Source organism: Musa acuminata, chromosome BXJ2-6, assembly GCF_036884655.1.
Source record: "Musa acuminata AAA Group cultivar baxijiao chromosome BXJ2-6, Cavendish_Baxijiao_AAA, whole genome shotgun sequence".
NCBI lineage: Eukaryota > Viridiplantae > Streptophyta > Magnoliopsida > Zingiberales > Musaceae > Musa > Musa acuminata.
The window spans coordinates 24437501-24457180 of NC_088343.1; the positions used below are offsets into that span (position 1 = coordinate 24437501).

At 38.8% G+C, this 19680-nt stretch overlaps 1 long non-coding RNA gene across 1 annotated transcript; it reads right to left on the minus strand.

Moving 5' to 3' along the window:
* Window positions 1–268: 268 nt before the first annotated feature.
* LOC135613565 (uncharacterized) lies at window positions 269–1313 on the minus strand. Its single transcript, XR_010487335.1, has 2 exons — window positions 1174–1313; window positions 269–1063 (listed from the first exon to the last, which is right to left on the minus strand). It is a non-coding gene; the product is annotated as an uncharacterized LOC135613565 (long non-coding RNA).
* Between the last annotated feature and the right edge of the window lie 18367 nt (window positions 1314–19680).

Below are 19680 nucleotides of genomic sequence, written 5' to 3' on the forward strand. Positions count from 1 at the left end.
CGACGCATCATCCTCTCTTTCGGTATATTGCTCAATCGGCATGTATCTCCTTGGCGCAATGTCCAATCCTTCAGCCCGATGCCTAAATTCACAGCATGAAGTCTTCTACCAATACATTGACCGATCGCCTAGCCTGGCGTCTATCTTCTAACATGTTTACTCTGGTCCAACATCCGATTTTTCTTGTCTAATCGAAGCTAGTCTTGCATCACTTAAATGCACTTTAAATGATAAACACATCAATTGATTTCATCATCAAAATTCAAAATTCAATAATTTTTTTTTTTTTTATGATGAAAATCAATTGATGTCGAAGTTTAAACTAAAGCGACGACGAGGAAAGTGGCATAGGTTGATCGGAGATCGTATCCTCTGTTTTTCTTCTTCCTCTTACGTGAATAGAGGTTTGTCGTGGTCGGGCTGGAGCACAAGGCGACCGGAGAGAGGATCGCTCTTTTTTTCTTCTTCTTGTAGAACAGATCTGCTCTCCTATTGCTGAAACAAGAGATTGGGGCAGATCGGATCTTGAAATTGAAACAAGAACGGGAAGGAGAATTCTGTTCCTCTTGCGCGAGATCGAAGGAGGGAGATCTGCTCTGTTCATCTTGCGCGAACAGAGGAGGGGTCTCCTTCTTCCTCTTCTAAGTGGAGGCACCGCAGGGGGCATCTTCTCCGCACGCTTCTGTGACGGCTGGAGCACAGGCGCGATTGGCCAGCAAGATCGGAAAAGGAGTGGAGTAGAGAAGGATAAGAGATCGGCGAAGGAGGAAGAGGAAGGAAGAGGCGGCGGCACTGCTCCTCTTTCCTCTCGAGAAACAGAGGAGGGTGAAGGCTCGCGGCCAGCAGATCTGAAAGCTGTTGGCGATCGGTGGCTGCTACTTCCAGCGGTCGGCGCTCTTCACCGCTGGACGTCGGCGGCGGCGAGCTTCGGGTAAAGGGGCGACTGCTGCAGACCTGCGAGATCGACCGGAGGAGGGAGGTCGCACTCTCTGCTCTCGTCCTTCCTCTTACGCGAACAAGAAGAGGGGTTGTCTCTTCCTTCTTCTGCAAGAAGGGAAGAGATCTGCATTCAGAACGAACAGAACAGGGAGGAAAGAAGAAACATCAAGAAAACTTCTACGAGGGGAAGGAAGAAGCGAGATCGGAGAAGGAGGTGCATCCCTTGCTCCCAACCTGTTTCTGCTCGGTTCAGCCCTCTACTCTCCTGCTCTGCTCATCGGTGAAAAGCGGAGAGACCGGAGAAAGCTGAAATCGCAACCTTTCTCTCTTGCTCTGCTCAGTGGAACAGAGTTGGGGCGGCAATTGCGTAAAGAAGAGTTCCTTCTTATAGGAAAAAAAAAAAAAATGATTAGTTCTACGCTACTGTGATCTCTCTATACAGCCCCTCTTTCCAAAACAGGGATTAATTGTACGCTCACCCCCAACTTGCTATTCTTCCCCTTCTCAAAAGGAAAAGAGGGTCGGGACATGACAGCGATAGCCCCTGGTTCTGGGGACAATGGCGGAGGATAGATTCGACGGCGAGGCTCCCCGCCCTTACCTTTTAAGTTGCTCCTCCACTACCTTCTTTCCGGCAAGATGTTCCTTCGACGAAACAGCATCAAAGTAAGTCGCTCTCTAGATCACGGCCTCCTGCTCTTATTTCTAGTGAACCTCGGCCTTAGACTAGTCTCTTCAAAGCTCCGATTGGTAACTCGAACCTCAGTTTGGAATTCTTTGCTCTAGAAGTTTAGGCTGAAAAGAAGATTGCTGTATACGAGATAGTTAATTCCGCAAAGCTAATTGAGACATGGTCTATGACGATTGTTGGCTATGTGGTAGGTCTCAAAATATCCTATTTTTCACTATCATCATTTATCAAAAATAGATGGAGAATATCGACATTTGACCATCATATGTTGGAGAACTGTTTCTTTGTTTGCATGCTATACTCTGAAATAGATTTGCAACGGGTCCTTGAAGGGTTCTGGATTATTCGCGGCCATCCAATGATTTTACGACGCTGGTCCCCTATGTCACGCCCCTCAAAATATCCATGATATTAAAATTTTCATCACAAACCAATCCAGGATCCAAACTAACGTTTGAGGACACTGAAAAACATTCTATCAAATTCACATCTATAAAACCTGTGCAGTTTATAATCATAAATCACATCTCTGGATAATTCACATTTATGGCAACTTAAGCCAACTTAACAAACCTGAACAACATTTATAAATCCACAAACTAAGTAATTTTATACAATCAAAACTCCAACCATTTACCATAAGTTCATATCATCATAAACTAGACTTAACATTAAGAAATTCCAAATAAGAGAGATCGTCTAATACTTTTACAAGGTATATCCATTTCGGTTCATCGACAACATTTCATTAGATACAGAATATGCTTATACAACAATAACATAATAACAAACAAGACTTGCCCATAATTCTGAATAGCTCTCCACTGCCTCAGCCCAATTCAAACTTCTCAAAGAGTGACAAGTTGACCTGAAAGATTTTATATAACAACGGAGTGAGCTAAAAACAGCTCAGTAAGTGACCAAGCATATTCAGAACAAAAAGAACGATTTCAAACAAGTAGGGTATCATAATGCAAGACAGAATACAAGAATTCTCAAGATACCATATCATTAGATACAAAATCATAAGTGTCATGTTATTCAAAATATATTTGGTTCATAACAAATGGAGCATAGAGTAATTGGAGCATATCAATAGCGTACGAGATGTTCCGGAGCATATCAATGGTAAATAGGACATTTCAGAACATATCGGTTCATAGCAAATGAAGCACAGAGTAATTGGAGCATATCAATAGCATATGAGATGTTCCGGAGCATATCAATGGCAAATGGAATATTTCGGAACATATCAATGGTATGTGAAGCATTTTGATGTATATCAATGGCATAGGAAACATTTTGGAGCATATTAATATAAAATATGAAATAGAAGCTCAGACGTCGTACCCTAGCATAGTGCATGTGAGGTTTAACTCAGTGGTGGCTCCACGTAGTGATGAGTTCTCGACTCCATCCACGGGTAGCCTTTTCCTACTCGAGCCCTCTCACCCTGCCCAAGTGCTAGGTCGACTCTGAATTTCATATCAAACAGATAGATGGTGAAGTGGGATTCCAAACATAATATGGTCCATCCATTTTTGAATGACCACCAAACATAATCTAGAGCATCGCGGGCTCTAAGCACATACCCTTTACTATTTCTGGCAAAGGTCCAAATAATCCCATAAACACTAGAGTATAAAAGGTATTGTGAACAATAAATTGGGACATATCGGAAGCACATGCGGAACAACGAAATGTACATGTGCCTTTATAAGTCAATACGATGCAAACATAATCCTTCACAAATGTATTCAGATTTGAAAAGAAATGAAAGCAAGAGCGTACAAGGATTCCAAGCAATCACATATAGCTCAATTCAAATAAGAAAGTTAGATGAAACCAATTTCCAAAGGAAAGAAATCAGAATATGCGAAATCGACCAAAGCTCGATTTCTGGCAGAATTCAAGAGGCACATTGAACAAATGATTCAAACTATCAATCGTGCTCCAATTTACTTACAAATATATCATTGGAAAGATATTTCAATCTACTTCTAGATAAAACAAGCATCATATGAATTGAACTGTCCAACAGAGAGAGTTACAAATAATTTGGTAAACAAGGGTTGTAGAACAAAATCTCTGTTTGGCAGAATTCATAAGGTCAGATTCAATAGATAACTGGGCAGGCATTTGGACTTTAAATCTTTCAATCCAGGTATCAAAGAAAGATCTACGAGTCTAGTTTCCAATAAAATAAGCTTTGAATAAATCAACATTTCCAACAGGGACTTATAGGCAGTTTAGTATCAAAAGGTTAGTATCAAAAGGTCAGAAATTACGATCCCTATTTTGCAAAATCTGTAGGCTCATTTGGAACAGAAGTTTAGGCAAGCAAACTTACTCCGAATTCTTAAAATAAGCTATCAAAAGAAAGGTTTATGAGTCTATATTCTGATCAAATAAGTTTTGACCAAATCATAGGTCAATAAATGAAGTTATAACCATAACAGAGTAGAAAGGTCAGAATCTCAAAAGTTGCACAGATTCGAATCGTTATGTCTAAATAGGATATATATCAAATGCAAGGCTAGAACAATTCAAAGTTCCTTATAATCAAAGCAAATATAGAGATAAAATTACAGTAAGGGAAGGTCAGGACACTTGCAATAGGAAATATTAGAAAGCTTGCAATAAGAAGGATCGGAACACTTGCAATAGAAAAGATTAGAAAGCTTACAATAGAAAGGATCAGAACACTTGCAATAGAACGGATTGAAACAATTGCAAAAGAAAGGATCGAAACACTTGCAATAGAAAGGATCGAAACACTTGCAATAGAAAGGATCGACACACTTGCCTTTCAAAGATTTTGATCCGAAGATCCAAAGAAGGTGTCAGCCCAAATCCTTCTAGTTTTCCTCCATGTCATCTCCCTGTTTCGTTTTCTACATGTCTTCTCTTTTTCCTCCACAATTGCAGCTCATGCAGAACATAGAGATATAGTCACCTGCTCTCTCTTACTCTCATTCCTCCATTTTCTTTTTCAAACACAGTTGTCGCAGCCATCGCTGCTGCCACTACCACAGTCGTAGCCACGACCGTAGCTGCGGTCACAACCGCAGCCCCTTCCACTGCACTATTTCCGTCCTCCCTTCTCTCGTTCCTACTCTTTTTTTCCCAAACACAGTTGCCGCAGATGCAGCCGCCACCATCGCAACCGCAATCACGGCCACAGCCCCTTTTTTTTTCCCTTTCCTTTCTTTCTCTTTCCCAAAAGCAGCTGCTGCAACCACCACCGCTGCCGCAGCTACCGCAGCCAACGTCGCAGCCGCAGCCGCAGTCGCAGCCATGGCCGCAGCCACCACAGCCGCAGCCTCTTCTTCCTCCCCTACTCTGTTTCCTCTCCTTCTCTTCCAGTTGCAACTGCCACTGCCGCAGTTGCCTCCCCTTCTCCTCTTCCTATCTTCTTCCCTTTTCCTTTCTCTTCTTCTTCCTTTCCTTCTCTTCTTTCCCAGCTGCACTGCTGCAGTTGCAGCCTCAGCCACGGTCGCAGCCTCTTCTTCCTCCCCTGCCTATCTTCCTCTCCTTCTTCTCTTCCAACTGCAGCTGCCATCGCCGCAGCCGCAGCCCCTTCTTCCCCTTCTCTTCTTCCTCTCCTTCCCTTCTCTTCCAACTACAGCTGCCTTCGCCGCAGCCGCAGCCCCTTCTTCCCCTTCTCTTCTTCCTTTCCTTCCCTTCTTCCTTCCTCTTCCTCTTTCCCTGCCACAGTTGCAGCTGCCACAGCCGTAGCCGCAGCTGCTTCTTTCCCTTCTCGTCTTCCTTCTCTTTCCTTTCTTCTTCTTCCTCACCTTCTTTTCTTCCTCTCCTTCTATTCCAACTGCAACTGCCACCGCCGCAGCCGCAGCTCCTCCTTTCCCTTCTCTTCTTCTCCTCTTCTTCTTCCCTCCTCCTCCCCGGCGTCACACACACCCTCTCCTCTGTTTCCTCTGCAGGAAACAGAGGTATCACAACCTCTTCTCCTGCTTCCTCTTCTTCTTCTCTTCCTCTTCTTCTTCTTCTCCTCTTCAAACGCCCCACACCTCTCCTCTGTTTCCACCTGCAGGAAACAGAGGTGCTGCAGCCCTAGCTGCTGCCACCTCTCATTCCTGTCCCTCTTCCCTCTCTTCTTCTTCTTCTTCTTTTCTTCTCTTCTCCCTCTTCTTCCTCCTCTCTTCTTTTCCCTCTTCTTCTTCTTTTCTTCTTCTCCTCTTCTTTCTTTCTCCTCCCCAACGCCCCACAGCTCCTCGCTGTAGCCACCTCCTCTTTTCTTCTTCTTCTTCTTCTTCTTCTGCTTCTCTTCTTCTCCTCTTCTTCCCTTCTCCCCCCCAATGCCCCACACATGAACTCCTCTGTTTCCTCCTACACGAAACAGAGGTGCTGCAGCCCTAGCTGCTGCAGCTATCTCGCTTTCCTCTCCCTCTTCTTCCTCTTCTTTTCTTCTCTTCTCCCTCTTCTTCCTCTCTTCTTTTTCTTTTCTTCTCTTCTCCCTCTACTTCTCTTCTTCTTCTCCCCACGCCCCACAGCTCCTCTCTCTGTTCCGGGAACAAAGAGCGTGCGAGGCGGTGGGATAAATCTGAAATTTTTGAGTTTCTTTATTTTTTTCTTTTTGTAACTTAACAGTTTAGCCCTTGAAATTTCTATATTTACATATAGGTCTTCCAATTTACATATAAATCCTTATTAATAAATTTTCGAAAGTGAGGGATATTACACTCTCCCCCCCTTAAAAGAAAATTTAGTCCTCTAAATTGGTCATAGTTCAATCGATGAAAAGATGAGGATTATGATTTTTTTATTTCCTCCTCCTGCTCTTAAAATAGTTTCATCAATACAATACAATTACACAATTATTGAAGAGTGACCGAAATATTCTCCCCCTTGATCCTCAATAGATGGTAACCCGACCTTCAATCAATCTTTGAAAATACCTATGCACACTGCAGTTAATCAAATAAGTCGTCACTTTAGAGAATACTCATTTTTTTATGGTCACCTGATCCAATTGTTTAAAATTAATGTAAAGTCTCAAGGTTCCATCCATCTTTTTAACTAACACCGGAGCACCCCATGATAAAATATTAAGCTAAATAAAATCCTCATTTAATAACCCTTGTAGTTGCTTTTCTAATTCCACTTACTCAAATGATGTCATTCTGTAGAGAGGCTTAGATATTGGGATTGTCCCAAAGACCAAATCAAAAGCAAAGTCATGTTTTGGAGGTAATTCGGGCAAATCATCTTGGGATACATTAGACAAGGAGATAAATCATGTCCAATACTTTCAAAATAAAAGATGGGCTGATATTTTATGCAAAAAGTGATAATTTGTTATATAACAATCCATACTGGTATAATAAAAAGATAGCCAAATCCATACCAAGTATAATATCAAAACTCCAAATCTCTAGGAGAACTAAATCAGCAAAAAGTTCAAGTTCTCAAATAAAATCAGACAAGAGGACCATATTCAAGTTCGTTATTAAAGAATCTCCAATGATTGTATTTACATATATCACATAATACAGTGGTCTAGTTTGAATACCCAAGTGATAGGCAACATGTTACGAATCAAATCGTAGATAGGATCCATGGTCAAACAAATATTTGTATTCTTTCATAAACATGCATAATACCTTCGATCACTAATTCAGAAGTTTTAGAATCATATTCAGTGATAGCATACACTCTGACATGGGCTGATGATTTATGAGGCAATGACTCTTTTTTCTTGTTCAAGGGGCAGTCTTTTATTTTATGATCAAACTTTCCACAAGCAAAATAGACTCCAGTCACCCAAAAACGCAAACTTGTTTCATAATTTAACTTGCAATTCACACGTGATTGAGTATTTTGTGGTGACTTCCCATTTCAAATCCAAATGTTTTGATCCTCTTGTTATTACTTTCTGATTCATTTCCAATCATATTTTTATTGGTAAACTTGTCCTTATCATTCTTGCCACTGATCTTCAAAAATTCTTTTCATTGTTCCCATTAATGATCAGCCTCTACTTCCAATATAAGGTGGCAAAAGAAATCTTTTGATCATCAGAACAATTTTGTACACCAAATATCTTCTCTATTTGCATCATCCATTTTTCTACCACCAATGAAATTAGGTTCCTCATGCTTCTGCTACGCCACTCTGATTCAATATTCCCAATCAATCCTTTCATTCCCCTTAATTAATCAGAAACAAATGGAATAGGAGGACCAAATGGCCTCATCATCCCAGATTCCTAAAACGCATCAAAGAAAATTTCCACCAATCACTATAGTTCATTAGACCTCAATATATTTTGCACATCAACATATCAAATATTTCAGTGAAACTCAAACCATGCTCTGATACCACCTGTGTAACGCCCTTCAAAATATCCATGATATTAAAATTTTCATCACAAACCAATCTAGAATCCAAATTAACATTTGAGGACACTGAAAAACATTCTATCAAATTCACATCTATAAAACCTGTATAGTTTATAATCATAAATCACATCTCTCGATAATTCACATTTATGGCAACCCAAGCCAACTTAACAAATCTGAACAACATTTATAAATCTACAAACTAAGTAATTTATACAATCAAAACTCCAACCATTTACCATAAGTTCATATCATCGTAAACTAGACTTAACATTCCAAAATTCCAAATAAGAGAGATCGTCTAATACTTTTACAAGGTATATCCATTTCGGTTCATCAACAATATTTCATTACATACAGAATATGCTTATACAACAATAACATAATAACCAACAAGACTTGCCCATAATTCTGAATAGCTCTCCACTGCATCAACCCAATTCAAACATCTCAAAGAGTGACAAGTTGACCTGAAAGATTTTATATAACAACGGAGTGAGCTAAAAACAGCTCAGCAAGTGACAAAGCATATTCAGAACAAAAGGAACGATTTCAAACAAGTAGGGTATCATAATGCAAGACAGAATACAAGAATTCTCAAGATACCATATCATTAGATACAAAATCATAAGTGTCATGTCATTCAAAATATATTTCGTTCATAACAAATGGAGCATAGAGTAATTGGAGCATATCAATAGCGTACGAGATGTTTCAGAGCATATTAATGGCAAATAGGACATTTCAGAATATATCAGTTCATAGCAAATGGAGCACAGAGTCATTAGAGCATATCAATAGCGTACGAGATGTTCCGGAGCATATCAATGGTAAATGGAATATTTCGGAACATATCAATGGTATGTGAAGCATTTTGATGTATATCAATGACATAGGAAATATTTTGGAGCATATCAATACAAAATACGAAACAGAAGCTCAGACGTCGTACCCTAGCATATTGCATGTGAGGTTTAACTTAGTTGTGGCTCCACGCCATGATGAGTTCTCGACTACATCCACGAGTAGCCCTTTCCTACTCGAGCCCTCTCACCCTACCTAAGTGCTAGGTTAACTCTGAATTTCATATCAAACAGATAGATGGTGAAATGGGATTCCAAACATAATATGGTCCATCAATTTCTGAATGACCATTAAACATAATCTAGAGCATCGCGGGCTCTAAACACATACCCTTTACCATTTCTAGCAATGGTCCAAATAATCCCACAAACACAAGGGTACAAAAGGTATTGTGAACAATAAATTGAGACATATCGAAAGCATATGCGGAACAACGAAATGTACATGTGCCTTTATGAGTCAATACGATGCAAACATAATCCTTCACAAATGTATTCAGATTTGAAAGGAAATGAAAGCAAGAGCGTACAAGGATTCAATTCAAATAAGAAGGTTAGATGAAATCAATTTCCAAACGAATGAAACCAGAATATGCAAAATCGACCAAAGCTCGATTTCTAGCAGAATTCAAGAGGCACATTAAACAAATGATTCAAACTATCAATCGTGCTACAATTTACTTAAAAATATATCATTAGAAAGATATTTCAATCTACTTCCAGATAAAACAAGCTTCATATGAATTGAACTGTCCAACAGAGAGATTTACAAATAATTTGGTATACAAGGGTCGCAGAACAAAATCTCTGTTTGGTAGAATTCATAAGGTCAGATTCAATAGATAACTGGGCAGGCATTTGGACTTTAAATCTTTCAATCCAGGTATCAAAGAAAGATCTCCGAGTATAGTTTCCAATGAAATAAGCTTGGAATAAATCAACATTTCCAATAGGGACTTATAGGCAGTTCAATATCTAAAGGTCAGAAATTACGATCCCTATTTTGCAGAATTTGTAGGCTCATTTGGAACAGAAGTTTAGGCAAGAAAACTTACTCCAAATTTTTAAAATAAGCTATCAAAAGAAAGGTTTATGAGTCTATATTCAGATCAAATAAGTTTTGACCAAATCAGAGATCAATACATGAAGTTATAACCATAACAGAGTAGAAAGGTCAGAATCTCAAAAGTTGCACAGATTCGAATTCTTACGTCTAAACAGAAGATATATCAGATGTAAGGCTAGAACAATTCAAAGTTCCTCATATTCAAAGAAAATATAGAGATAAAATTATAGTAAGGAAAGGTCAGGACACTTGCAATAGGAAAGATTAGAAAGCTTTCAATAAGAAGGATCGGAACACTTGCAATAGGATCGGAACACTTGCAATAGAAAAGATTATAAAGCTTACAATAGAAAGGATTAGAACACTTACAATAGAAAGGATTGAAACATTTGCAATAGAAAGGATCGAAACACTTGCAATAGAAAGGATCAAAATACTTGCAATAGAAAGGATCGAAACACTTGCAATAGAAAGGATCGAAACACTTGCCTTTCAAAGATTTTGATCCGAAGATCCAAAGAAGGTGTTAGCCCAAATCCTTCTACTTTTCCTTCGTGTCCTCTCCCTGTTTCGTTTTCTACATGTCTTCTCTTTTTCCTCCATAACTACATCTCATGCAGAACATAGAGGCATAGTCACCTGCTCTCTCTTACTCTCATTCCTCCATTTTCTTTTTCAAACACAGCTGTCGCAGCCATCGCCGCTGCCACTACCACAGTCGTAGCCACGACCGCAACTGCGGTCACAACCGCAGCCCCTTCCACTGCACTATTTCCTTCCTCCCTTCTCTCGTTCCTACTCTTTCTTTCCCAAACACAGTTGCCGCAGATGCAGCCACCACCACTGCAACCGCAATCACGGCCACAGCCCCTTTTTTTCTCTTTTCTTTCTTTCTCTTTCCCAAAAGCAGCTGCTGCAGCCACCACCGCTGCCGTAGCTACCGCAGCCAATGTCGCAGCTACGGTCGCAGCCACCACAGCCGCAGCAGCCTCTTCTTCCTCCCCTACTCTGTTTCCTCTCCTTCTCTTCCAACTGTAGCTACCACTACCGCAGCTGCCTCCCCTTCTCCTCTTCCTCTCTTCTTAACTTTTTCTTTCTCTTCTTCTTCCTTTCCTTCTTTTCTTTCCCAGCTGCACTGCTGCAGTCGCAGCCTCAGCCACGGCCGCAACCTCTTCTTCCTCCCCTGCCCATCTTCCTCTCCTTCTTCTGTTCCAACTACAGCTGCCATCGCCGCAGCCGTAGCCCCTTCTTCCCCTTCTCTTCTTCCTCTCCTTCCCTTCTCTTCCAACTGCAGCTGCCTTCGCCGTAGCCGTAGCCCCTTCTTCCCCTTCTCTTCTTCCTCTCCTTCCCTTCTTCCTTCCTCTACCTCTTTCCCTGCCACAGTTGCAGCTGCCACAGCCGCAGCCGCAGCTGCTTCTTTCCCTTCTCGTCTTCCTTCTCCTTCCTTTCTTCTTCTTCTCTTCTTCCTCTCCTTCTTTTCTTCCTCTCCTTCTCTTCCAGCTGCAGTTGCCACCGCCGCAGCCGCAGCTCCTCCTTTCCCTTCTCTTCTTCTCTTCTTCTTCTTCCCTCCTCTTCCCCAATGTCACACACACCCTCTCCTCTGTTTCCTCTACAGGAAACAGAGGTATCACCACCTCTTCTCCTGCTTCCTCTTCTTCTTCTCTTCCTCTTCTTCTTCTTCTTCTCTTCGAACGCCCCACACCTCTCCTCTGTTTCCACCTGCAGGAAACAGAGGTGCTGCTGCCCTAGCTGCTGCCACCTCTCGTTCCTCTCCCTCTTCCCTCTCTTCTTCTTCTTCTTTTCTTCTCTTCTCCCTCTTCTTCCTCCTCTCTTCTTTTCCCTCTTCTTCTTCTTTTCTTCTTCTCCTCTTCTTTCTTTCTCCTCCCAAAGGCCCCACAGCTCCTCGCTGCAGCCCTTGCCGTAGCCACCTCCTCTTTTCTTCTTCTTCTTCTTCTGCTTCTCTTCTTCTCATCTTCTTCCCTTCTCCTCCCCGACGCCCTACACATGAACTCCTCTGTTTCCTCCTACACGAAATAGAGGTGCTGCAGCCCTAGCTGCTGCAGCTATCTCGCTTTCCTCTCCCTCTTCCCTCTCTTCTTCCTCTTCTTTTCTTCTCTTCTCCCTCTTCTTCCTCTCTTCTTTTTCTTTTCTTCTCTTCTCCCTCTACTTCTCTTCTTCTTCTCCCCACGCCCCACAGCTCCTCTCTCTGTTGGGAACAAAGAGCGTGGGAGGCGGTGGGATAAAACCGAAATTTTTGGTTTTCTTTATTTTTTTTCTTTTTACAACTTAACAGTTTAGCCCTTGAAATTTATATATTTATATATAGGTCCTCCAATTTACATATAAATCCTTATTAATAAATTTTGAAAAGTGAGGGATATTACACCCTGATATCCGTTTGTAGTTAGACAGCCTACAGTTTATTCCCTTATGGGTATTGTTTCAAGGTCTACCTCTACAACTTTGGAGTTGATGTTTTATTGCAAAGTTATGCAACACTTTGGGACAGCCACTTTACATAGACAAAGCAACAGCTGCGCAGACGAGATTAACATTTGCCCGAGCATGTGTATTGGTTTCTTCCGATGAAGATCTCCCTAATGAGGTTTTTTATTGTGATCTTGAAGGGAACACTCGTAAGGTACATGTCTCATATTCTTGGAAGCCACAACGATGTCAGAGTTGCTTATCTTTTGGTCATACAAATGGAGCCAGTCAGCAAACTTCGAAACCGATTAATAAGACCTATAGGCCACGTCAGGCACCTCAGCAGCAAAACGATCCTCTCGCAGTGGTAGTAGAACCGGTGGTGACGAAGACGAGTGAGCATTCTGACTCGCAGGAATAGAGCCATAGACAAGACAAATCAGGAACTTTATCTCTTCCTAATATGTTGGAGTCTTCCACAACAGAAGTTTCTCAAGGTACTCATGGACAAGAGAAGCAGAAGTTTGAAACTTCATCTCTTACTATATTACCGGATCTATCCACAACAGGAATTCCAATATCCACTCAACATACCAACCAGGATATTATGTCTCAGCAAACTCAAGCACCAACAAACATCGCCAGTAAGGATATTCTGCCACAACAAACTCAGGCCCAAACAAACCTTGTTAGTAAGGAAATTCTACCTCAACTATCTCATGCCCCAATAAATCATACTAACCAGGATATTGCGCCTCAACAATCAGACTACTTGACTTAAGGTACAAAATTTAAACATTTGATAGCTGTGGATGAAGTGGATAAATATAAAAATAAAGCCTTTAAAGGTAAAGATATTGTGCGGTAGGAAAATACAAAACCTAAGGATAAGAAAAAGGATGGTACTATCCATTCAAAGTCATAGGATGAATACCTTATTTCCTTTTTCATTTGTTTCTTTCTGATGAAGATAATCTGTTGGAATGTTCGCGAACTTAATAAGCCTAGAAAATGTCGGGAGCTCAACAAAATAATCAAGTCTGCCGCATGTGATATTGCTATTCTCGTGGAAATAAAAATTATAAAATCGCTCGTTCTTGCTCAAAAGAATTTAATATGGCCGGACACAGAACTATTTACCAATGACTCTAGTGAAACATTTGGTAGAATATGGGTCTTATGGCATCTTAACTCTATTAATGCTTGGTTTATTTCTGTTACTGATCAATTCATTCATCCAAAGGTGGAGGACAAAAAGAATGGCTGTCAATTCAACTTCACTAGTATATATGCTTCAAACAGTATGCAAGAAAGAAATATACTATGGACTGATCTGACTAACATTGCAAATGACTATCGTAATGTGCCTTGGATTGTTCTTGGCGATTTTAATACTGTTCGATACACAAATGAAAAAGTGGGGGGTAGACAGCTTTCCGAAAGTTAGCTTTAAAGTTTTAATGATTACATAGACACTACCGCATTGATTGATATGAAATCTGTGGGTAATTGGCTCTCCTAGAGTAATCAAGGTGCTGCTAACAGAAAAATAATGGCTCGACTTGATAGGTGTTTGATTAATCAAGAATGGTTAATAGTTTACCCTGATTCACTTCTTGAGTATGATGCACCATTATTTTCTGATCATTCTTTAATGTATATACACGCAGATAAAGCAACACCCAAAGGCAAGAAACCATTTAGATTCTTTAACATGTGGAGTACACATCCTCAATTCCTTGATATTATCAGATTAGCTTGGAATGTTAATATACATGGTTCGCCACCTTACATATTATGCCAAAAGCTCAAAGCCTGTAAAACAGCAATAAAGGAGTGGAATACAAACACCTTTGGAAATATTACCACCCGGGTTCAAATTTACAGAAAAAAACTAATGAAAATGCAACATGAGCTATAACTTCAGCCCCAAGATGAGAATATTATTTACAAAGAGATAGAAGCAAAAAATAATTTCATGCAAGCCTTAAAGCAGGAGAAAAGTTTTACAAAGCAAAAGTCTCGACAACATTAGCTTACTCTAGGAGATTCCAATACTAAGTTTTTCTATGCTTCCATTGCTACTCGAAGGGCCGTTAATCGCATTAGAAAATGCAGAGATAAATATGGTAATCTCATTGAGAATTTAGATTAGGTTAAAGCATACGCTGAGCGATTTTTTTATTCCTTACTCAATCAAGCAATGCGACCAAATAACATTCATGTGGAACCAACTAGAAAGCTTGATTCGGATGACATTTCAATCCTCAATGCCCTAATTACAGATGATGAAATTGCAAGAGTTGTCTTTAAGTCACCGAAGGACAAAAGCTCTAGTCCAGATGGATTTCTAACTGAATTTTACCAATCTGCATGGTCTATTATTGGAAATGATGTGATTAAGGCTTGTCAACATTTTTTCTCTTCAGGTCGTATTCTTAGAGAGATGAACTACACTTTTGTTTCTTTAATTCCCAAGAATGAAGGGGTTGATTCACTAGAAAACTATCGACCCATATTGACACGCCCTTCAAAATATCGATAGTATTAAAATTCAAGAAAACAAATCAATCCAGGATCCAAACTAACATTTGAGGTCACTAAGAAAACATTTCGATCAAAATTTCACCTCTATAATCTACAAATTTATAAACCCTGTGTAGTTCATAAACATACAACACATCGCTCGATGATTCATAAAATCTGAACCCAACTAACCAAAATAATAACCACAACATAAATTCACAAGTGTGGGAGTCTATGCAATCACAAAACCAACGTTTACCATAAGTTCATATCGTTACATGAATTAAACTTAACATTCCAGAATCTTAAACATGAGAGGTCCTTTAAACTTATACAAAATCCACAAGTTTAGATTCATCATCAACATTTCATTAGATGCAATGTGTGCTTATACAATAAAAACATATATACTAATAAAGATCTGCCCAAAATCTTTTAGCTTTCCACCACCTCAGCACAATCTTAACATTTAAGCAAGTGACAAGCTATCCTGAAAAATTTATACAACAACAGGGTGAGCATATAAAGCTCAGCAAGTAACTAACATATCCATGTCAAAAGAGGACAATTTCCAAAGAGATAAAGTTTCAAAATGCAAGGCAGAATATAAGAATTCATAGACGTAATATCATTAGGTGTAGAATCACAAATGTCATTTCAATCAAACATATTTGGTTCATAACAGATGGGGCATAGAGTAATTGGAGCATATCAGCAACGAATGAAACATTTTGGAGTATATCAATAATAAATGAAACATTTCGGAGCTTATCAATGGCGTATGAAATGTTCTGGAGCATATCAACGGTGTATGGAACATTTCGAAGCATATCAACAATGAATGAAACATTTCGGAGCATATAAATAACAAATGAAATGTTTCGGAGCTTATCAGTGGCGTATGAAATGTTCCGGAGCATATCAATGGCATATGGAACATTTCGGAGCATATCAATAACAAATACCAAACAGAAGCTCAAACGTCGTATTTGACGTTGAATTCATATAATTCTTATCCAAAGCATGTACAGAAACATATAACCAAAGCTCTGGATATCATATCAAACATACAGAAGGTATAGTAGGACCATAGACAGAATGTGATTCATCCATTTCTGAATGACCACTAGACAGAAGTCTCCCACATTTGGGAGCTCCATCCACCCACGTCTAGGTGAAGTCAAAGGGGCCGGCAAAGCATCGTAGGCTCTATGCATAACTCCCTTTACCATTTCTAGCAAAGGTTCATATTATCCCACAACACCAGAGTACAAAAGGGCAGTATGAATAATAAATAGCATATATCGGAAGCACACTCGGAACAACAAACGTACATGTGCCTTTACGAGTCAATACGATGCAAGCAACAATCTCTCACAAATGTATTTAGATTTGGAATGAAATGAAAGCGAGAGTATACACGGATTCCAAGCAATCATATATAGCTTAATTCAAATAAGAAGGTTAGATGAATTCAATATCCAAAGGAATGAAACTAGAATAGGCACATATCGAAAGCAAATGCGGAACAATGGGATATACATGTGCCTATATGTGTCAATGCGATATAGCATAAACGTTACACAAAATGATTCAAGAATGTAAATAATTTACAAACAATATCAAACCAGAATTCAAGCAACAATATAAGCCTCAATTGAGCGAAGGGGACTGAATGGAATCTATTTCTAAACGAATGAAACAGAATACACGAAATTGACCAAAGCTCGATTTCTGACAGAATTCAAGAGGCACATTGAACAAATACTTCAGATTATCAATTATGCTTCAATACTCTTAAGAAAGCTATTGTTGAAAGATATATCAATCTATTTTCTGATAAAATAAGTTTCATATGAATCAAGGTTTCCAACAAAGAGTTACCATTGATTTAGTGACCAAAGGTCAAAAACTAAATCACTGTTTTGCAGAATCAGAATCAACAGATAGCATAATAGGCATTTGAATTCTAAAATTTTCAATCTATATATCAAAAGAAAGATTTACAAGTCTAGTTTCAAATGAAATCAGTTTGGTACAAATCAGAAATTCCAATAGGGACTTATAGGCATTTTAGTATCTAAAGGTCAGAAATTTTGATCCCTGTTTTGCAGCATCCATAGGCTCATTTGAAACAGACGTTTGGGTAAGTATTCGATGTCCAAAATTTTCAAAATTAGTGTCAAAAGAAAGGTATAAGAGTCTACTTTCAAATGAATAAAGTCTTGTCTAAATCCACGTTTGGTGCTAAAAATTATGGCTAAAAAAATATATAGGGGTCAGTTTACTAAAAAATTTCAGATCCATAATTTTTGTATCTAACAAGAGAAATATCAGGTTCTAGGCTGAAATCTTTCAAATAATTCAGAATAAATATGAGATCAAAGTCTAATAATTCTGTAGGATGGGATTAGAACACTTGCCTTTGAGAATTATGACTCTAAATGAGAAGATTTGAGCAAGAAACCTCAAAGCCCCAAATTTTTTCTTCTTCTTCTTCTTCCTCCTTTTTTTTCTCTTCTTCTTTCTGCTTAAACGGTGGGATTTGTAATTTTGTACATTTTATAGTTTAGTCCTTATATTATTATATTTACGATTACGTCCTTAGGATTTACATATAGGTCCTCAGATTTTTTTTTTGAACAAATCCCCAAATCTTATGAATAAGTTCTCTGATTCATACTTTGGCTCTTTTATCAAATTTAAAATAGATACTTACATTACAACTAGAAACTTATACGAAAATTCAGAAATGATGGATGTTACACTCTCCCCCCCTTAAAAGAAAAATTTAGTCCTCTAAATTTATCATACCTCTATCGATGAAAAGATGGGGATAAACCTTTTTCATTTCCTCCTCTAGCTCCCAAGTTGTTTCCTCTCCAGAATGATGTCTCCAAATTACTTGAACTAGGGGGATGACCCGATTCCTTAGGATCTTTTCTTTCTTATCAACAATCTGAGTGAGCTCTTCTATATAAGATAAATATTTATCGATCTCCATCAGCTTATACTTAATGATATGAGAAGGATCAGATATATACTTTCTAATCATCGAAACATGGAATATATTATAGATATGGCACAACGATGGTGGCAAGGCAATCTTATAAGCGACATAACCAACCCTCTCAAGGACCTTAAAAGGTCCAATAAATCTTGGGCTTAACTTTCCTTTCTTCCCAAACCTTATAATGCCTTTGGAAGGGGAAACCTTTAAGAACACAAAATCTCCAACTTCGAACTCAATATCTCGTCTTCTATTGTCAGCATAACTCTTTTGACGACTCTGAGCAGTTTTTAACCTTTTCCTTATAACTTGAATTTTCTCGGTAGTTTCTTGTACTTTGTCTAGTGCTAACAACTTTCTGTCACCAACTTCCTCCCAACATATAGGTGTTATGTACTTCCGCCCATATAAAGCTTCATAAGGAGCCATCTGAATACTTGAATGAAAACTATTATTATAAGTAAACTCAATAAGTGAAATATCTTTATCCCATTCACCTTTCCAATCCATAACATAGGCTCTAAGCAAATCCTCAAGTGTTTGAATTGTTCTTTCTGACTGACCATCAGTCTGAGGATGATATGAGGACAGTGACAATGACATTGCACTTTTGACTAAAAAATTTAAAAAATATTTAAGAAAGAATAAATTTAAAAATAATACAAAAAATAAATTCGAACACAAGAAGGACCAAGTGATTTGCTATGAGTGCAAAAAACTGGGACACTACAAGAACGATTATCCTCAAGCCAAAAAGAGAACATCAAAGAAGAAGGCGCTCAAGGTAACGTGGGATGATTCAAGCGCGTCGGAAGAAGAGGAGTCCAACACCGAGCAAGTTGCTCATTACGCCCTAATGGCCATCGAAGAAGAGGTAACGAATTTAATTGATGCAGATTTACCTTATCATGAATTATTAAATGCTTTCCATGAGTTATTTGATGAATGTAAGACAATTAGTAGAAAATATAAATTGCTAAAAAAGGAGCATGATAGTCTCACTTGTGATATCGATAAATTAAAAACTAAATATCATGATAGTTTAGCTCCATGTATAAAATGCCATGATCTAGAATCTCTCCAAAAGGAGAACTTGTTACTTAAGGACACCTTGAAGAAATTTGAGGTTGGTAGTAAATCTTTGAACATGATCCTTACAAATAAGGGTCATGTTCATAAAAGAAGTGGAATCGGATTTGTGAGAAGTCCTCACCAAAATCCAACCACCTTCATTAAAGGCCCCGTCTTACATGTTCGGCACCAAAGCAATTGTAACTTTTGTTACAAATATGGACATAAAACTTATAAATGTCCATTCAAGAAAATTAGTCCGAACAAACTAATTTGGGTTCCTAAAGGAACCATGATCAATTCTATGCAATATGATGAACAAGTTAAATCAGTTTTTAAGGCACCCAAAAGAAAATGGGTACCTAAAAATAATCCCTTCTTGTAGAAACATACACCATCATAAGCTAGGAGTAAGAGATGGTATCTAGATAGTGGATGCTCAAGACATATGATTGGAGATCCATCTCATTTGTCTATGCTCACTAGCAAAGAAGAAGGGTACGTCACCTTCGGAGACAACAACCAAGGCAAAATCATTGGCAAGGGAACCATAGGTAACAAATTAAAATTTTCTATTGATGATGTCTTACTAGTTGATGGATTGAAACATAATCTCTTGAGTGTTAGTCAATTATGCGATAAAGGTTATATCGTTAGATTTGAATCAAATGTGTGTATTATTGAAAAACCAAACCATAACATAACTATGATTGCATTAAAACAAAATA